Genomic DNA, 6,000 nt, shown 5'->3' on the forward strand with positions numbered 1-6,000 from the left:
TGCAGCGCATTATGCGACCGCATAATAGGTCTTGGCCGCAGACCGAGGCAAAAAATCTAGGTCTCTCAGGGCGACTTTCGTGGTCATTTTGCGGGCTGCATATACGACCACGGATCTGTGTCTGGGCTCCTATTTTTTAATTTTTTAAAACTCGACCCCATTCCGTTAAAACACCCACATTAGGCCATTTTAAGCATATTTTTCTGATAGTTTAGAGTGAGGGAAAGGATCCTAGAGAGAGAAAGTGGTCTTCATCAATTGTTCTTCAATTCTTGCTTAACCACCTTGAAGATTAACAAGGGAGGCACCTACGTTTCCTTCCCAAGAGGTAAGCTTCAATCACCCAAGCTCTTAATTCCAAAGTGTAGCTATAATGGGCCATTAGTGAGGTAATTCATGGGGATGATAGTGATTACCTTGCATGCATGTGATCCTAAGGCCGAGTATGAGTCCTAATATGAGGTCGTGATTGCAGGGTTAAAGTTAGCGCTCAAGTACGGAGCACAGCGAGTCATCCTTCGATGTGACTCGCAACTCGTCGTCAATCAAGTCACAGGGACTTTCCAAATTAAGGAGCAACGTCACAGAAATATCAGGACAAAATTGCAAACTATTACCCGAGTTCGACGAATGCTAGCTCGATCAAATACCCTGAGCAGAATATCGAAGCGGACGGCCTCGCCAAATTGGCAGCGGCCACCAAAAGCATAATTGGAGAGGGAGGACGTGGTCACTCTCCTCCATTCATCACTAAACCAAATCGAGGTACGATCTATAAACCTAACTTGGGACTGGGGCAATCGTATTATTTCATACTTGCAGGACAGAGTGCTCCCACCCGACAAAAAAGAAGCCAAGAAGCTTCGAATGCAGGCGGCCAGGTACATCATCGTCAATAACGACTTATAAAAAAGAACATTTAGCGGTCCCCTAGCAAAGTGCTTAGGACCAAATCAAACACAGCACATCCTCAAAGAAGTACACAAGGGCCACTGTGGAGCTCACACTGGCAACCGAGCTCTCGTCAGATGCTTCATACGAGCAAGCTACTTTTGGCCCACGATGGAAAAGGAAGCCGTTGACTTCGTCAAAAGGTGCGAGCAATGCCAAAGATACGCCACCATGATTCACCAAGCGGGCGAACACCTTCATTTAGTCACCTCTCCCTGACCTTTCATTAAATGGGGAATGGACATCGTCGGATCCCTCCCAGTAGGACGAGGTAATGTACAATTTCTTTTAGTTTTAATTGACTATTTCTCCAAGTGGGTGGAAGCAGGTGTATTCGCCCAAATATGCGAGCAAGAAGTAATCACGTTCATATAGAGAAACATCATATGCCGTTTCGGCATCCCCAAAGAAATCAGCTACGACAATGTTCCCCAATTCACTGGAAAAAAAGACCATTGAGTTCTTCGAAAAATGGCACATCAAAAGAATACTCTCCACGCCATATCATCCTGTAGGCAACAGTCAGGCAGAATCCTCCAACAAAACAATATTGAATATCATGAAAAAGAAACTCAAAAACGCCAAGGGATTGTGGCCAGAAGTGCTGCTAGAAGTGTTATGGGCACATCGCACCACTCCAAAGATGAGCACAGGGGAAACGCCATACTCACTAGTCTATGGGACTGATGCAATAATACCAGTTGAGGTCGAGGAACCAAGCCTAAGATACTCAAATAAAAGCAGGCCAAACAACGATGAGAACAAAAAAAAGACCTCGATGAAGCCGAAAAGCGAAGAGACATGGCCTACATAAGAATGATAGCTCAAAACAACAGGCATAGCGGTACTACAACAAAAAATCCAAAATCAGGCCATTCAAAGTTGGGGACTACGTATTCAAAGCCAAAACACAAGTAAGCAAAGACCCATGAGAAGGCAAACTAGGAACCAATTGGGACGACCCATACAAAATCACGACAACAGTAAGCAAAGGGTCGTTCCAACTAGAAACAATGGAGGGAAAACTACTACCAAACAATTGGAACGTCGCCTACCTCAAATACTTCAACTTCTAAGGATAGACGTCTCTCGATTTGTAATCTTTTTTCCCTTACCCGAGTTTTGTCCCAATTGGATTTTCTCGGGGAAGTTTTTAATGAGGAGACGAAGAGAGCGTCTCAAAGTTAAGTATAAGTTCATCGCTCGACCTCTCAAACTGCTTTTCCGGGTCAATCAATGAAAGTACTAGATAGATTGGGACTTCAATGCATGGGACTTACCCAATGTATGCATGAAAATAGCAGACATGTAAACTTCTCCAATGAATGTATAAATAAAGCAAAACACACGAGCTTTTCACCTCCGCCAAGTTCATACATTATGTCAAGTTGAATCAAACATTCGACATCGCTCGAATCGACTCACATTCGACCTCGCTCGAATTTATTTACATTCAACCTCGTTCGAATCACTTAAGAGTCAAACATTCGACCTCGCTCGAATTGACTCACATTCGACCTCGCTCGAATTTATTTACATTCAACCTCATTCGAATCACTTAAGAGTCAAACATTCGACCTCGCTCGAATAGACTCATATTCGACCTCACTCTAATTTATTTACATTCGACCTCATTCGAATCACTTAAGTGTCAAACATTCGGCCTCGCTCGAATCGACTCACATTCAACCTCGCTCGAATTGATTTGCATTCGACCTCGTTCAAATCACTTAAGAGTCAAACATTCGACCTCGCTTGAATTGACTTACATTCAACCTTGCTCTAATTGACTCACATTCGACCTCGCTCGAATTTATTTACGTTCGGCCTCGTTTGAATCACTTAAGAGTCAAACATTCGACCTTGCTCGAATCGACTCACATTCGACCTCGCTCGAATTTATTTACATTCGACCTCGTTTGAATCACGTAAGTGTCAAAAATTCGATCTCGTTTGAATCAAGTAAGAGTAAAAAATTCAACCTCGCTCGAATCGACTCACATTCAACCTCGCTCGAATTGACTCACATTCGACCTCGCTCGAATCGACTCACATTCGACCTCGCTCGAATCGACTCACATTCGACCTCGCTCGAATTTATTTACAATCGACCTCGTTCGAATCACTTAAGAGTCAAACATTTGACCTCGCTCAAATCGACTCACATTCGACCTCACTCGAATTTATTTACATTCGACCTCTTTTTGAATCACTTAAGAGCCAAATATTCGACCTCACTAGAATCGACTCGCATTCGACCTCGCTCGAATTTATTTGCATTCAACCTCATTCAAATTAACTATGAATCAACATTCGATCTCGCTCGAATCCACTCACATTTGATTTCATTCGAATTGTTTAACATTCCCTTTGAATTCATTAACATTCGACTTCGTTCGAATTCATTAACATTCGACTTTGTTTGAATTATTTAACATTCGACTCTGATCGAATTATTTAACATTCGACTTCGTTCAAATTCATTAACATTCAACTTCATTCGAATTTATTAACATTCGACCTCGCTCAAATCAACTAGCATTCGACTTCGCTCAAATTAATTAACATTCGACCTCGTTCGAATCAACTAAGTCAGGAACTCTTACAAAGGAAAAAGCATGCGAAGAAAAGAGAAAAGAGCCAAGAACATACAACAAAAAGTCAATAGTCATTCCATTCCAAAATATAAAGTATCTTACAAAGGGCCAGAAAGATACCCTCCAAAAAAATGAAAAAGAAAAGAAAGAAAAGAGCAAAAAACTAAGTACAAAAAAATCACACTGCACCATCTCCGCCTGTGCCATCGCTACCTTCATCGCCCGGCCTAGCAACACCATCTCCACCTTTGCCGCGCCATCAACATACTCATCGTCATACCAAGGATCAGATACAAGCACGTCCAAGTCCTCTTCATCATCATTGTTCCCTGGTGTGGCAGGGTCATAACCACAAGCAAACGTAGCATCATGTGCCTTAACACAGGCATCTTCGAAGTCGGCCTTAGGAACTTTCCCCGCCGCTATCAAGTTCCTATATATGTCTAGCTTTGCCTCAGCATGGATTGACATCTTGTATAAATCACGAGGAACATCGGGGAAAGCGGAAGCATGAGAGGAAGATGGTCGAACCAACAACTGTGCCTTCTCAGCCTCAAGGGCGGAAACTTGCTCACTCAGGCTCAAAACTTCTTTCTCAAGCCACCAATTCGATCATCAAGCCGTGTCTTCCTCAGTGCGGCCGTTTTTGCATCGGTTGCCCGTTCAGACCTAAGGATGCGAATAACGCTCTGTAACTCCGCCGTTTTTACCAAAGTCGCTACCCGAGCCTCCTCGCTCCTCACCAACTCTGCCACCTTCTCAGTCAACTCACCACTCAGGGCGGAAACTCTAATATAGCTCTGCTCAAGCCCAGCCTGCAAGGTCGCCACTTGCGCTTGAAGGTTGATGCACTCATCCACGACCCCCTTGCTCTCCTCGAGCTCGTTGTCCTTGGCCTTGAGCAACCCCTCGAGCTCACTGCATCTCCCAATAGTTCGCACAAGCTCCTCGTCCTTCTGACCCAATTCCTCTATAAAGGCCTGGAGATTACCACCTGCTCTAAATCGTGCACGCATCTCAAGGTACTTGTCACGATAACAAACGTACTTGAAAACCATCTTATGAAAAACAACCTTCCGCCTCTCCTCTCGGCGGGCACTCTCGATCTCCAAAATTAAAGTCTAAAAAAAGGAATGAGAAGAAAATTAGCAAAGGTAGAAAGAGGAAAAAGACGCAAATTACAGAAATGACGAAAGAAACTCACCCTCAAAGCCATCCCAGATGTGCCCAGTGACATGCCAGAATCTCGGAGCGCCTGAAGGGTCCTGTTTTCGGTGGCGGAACAAAGAGGGGAAAAGGAGGGGACCATGCTCACCGTATCCTCCAACAAATCGCAGTCCAAAGGGATTACGATCGATCGAGAAGATCCATCCATTCTCACCTCCACCCGAGTAAGCCCTTCGTCGAATATCCTCGCTTCTGTAGGGTCGACATGAGATCCAGATTCGTAGTCATGTACGATCACACTCTTTGCCCTCTCCTCAGCCGAAGAAGGAACATTGGGCTGCCCTGACATCAACAGATCACTCCTCGGAATGATCACAACCACTTCTGGTCGCTCCCCTTCTTCCACAGAGGTGATCTCCACGTCCAAAGGAGGCATGATCTCTACATTTGAGGCCGTATCACCCCTCAACTTGGTCATGTTCAACTCAGGTTCGCCCCCCGTCGGCTCCTCTTCAACCACCTTTCCATCAACCTCTATCCTTTGTCTTTTCAGCGAAGCCTCTTCGTCTTCTCCCTGATCCAACTCATCGACCAAGCGAAACAATGTAGAAGCCAAAATCTCTGCTAGTGGGGCAACGGCCTGGAGACTAGGACCATGCGAGGTCGGGGTCTGAGTAGTAGTAGTGGTTTGAGCAGGTTCACTTGCAACCACATTGATTACACGCCCGACCGAACTACCCGACTGGTGAAAAGCAGGTGTAAGAGCCTTCGCCCTCCTTGAAGCCCTCTGATATACCAATGAAGAAAGATAAATAAGAAATAGAAGGACAGAAAGGACGATACAAAGGGTAAAATTATTAAGGTCAAATCAAGGTGACTCACTGGCTGCAGGCCTACTCCCAAACCTCTCATTAAATTGTGACCACTCGCGAATCCCCACCGTGTGAACTCACCCAATCGTGAATGTCAACGACTGGCGAAGGAGGATCCTTCTCGGCTACAAAAAGAGAAAGAGAACAATCAGATTGCCAAAAATAAATAATAAAGTCATTTGGTAGAAAAACACTTATGAGCAAAGTTCCACTCCTCGGGGAATCTGTTGGAGTTTGATACCATGTGATTTGTCTTCACGTAAAAGAAATTGGCCCAAAAACGGCGATTAGTTTTATCATCCATCTTTACCACCAATCACTTGGTTCCGCGGTGGTGCATGTGAATCATCGTGCCTCTATGAAAACTTGGTTCGAAGAGGTGAAGCAGATGGCAGAGAGAAATACCACGGCTG

Source organism: Nicotiana sylvestris, chromosome 2 (genome assembly GCF_000393655.2).
Source record: "Nicotiana sylvestris chromosome 2, ASM39365v2, whole genome shotgun sequence".
In the NCBI taxonomy this organism is placed as follows: Eukaryota; Viridiplantae; Streptophyta; class Magnoliopsida; order Solanales; family Solanaceae; genus Nicotiana; species Nicotiana sylvestris.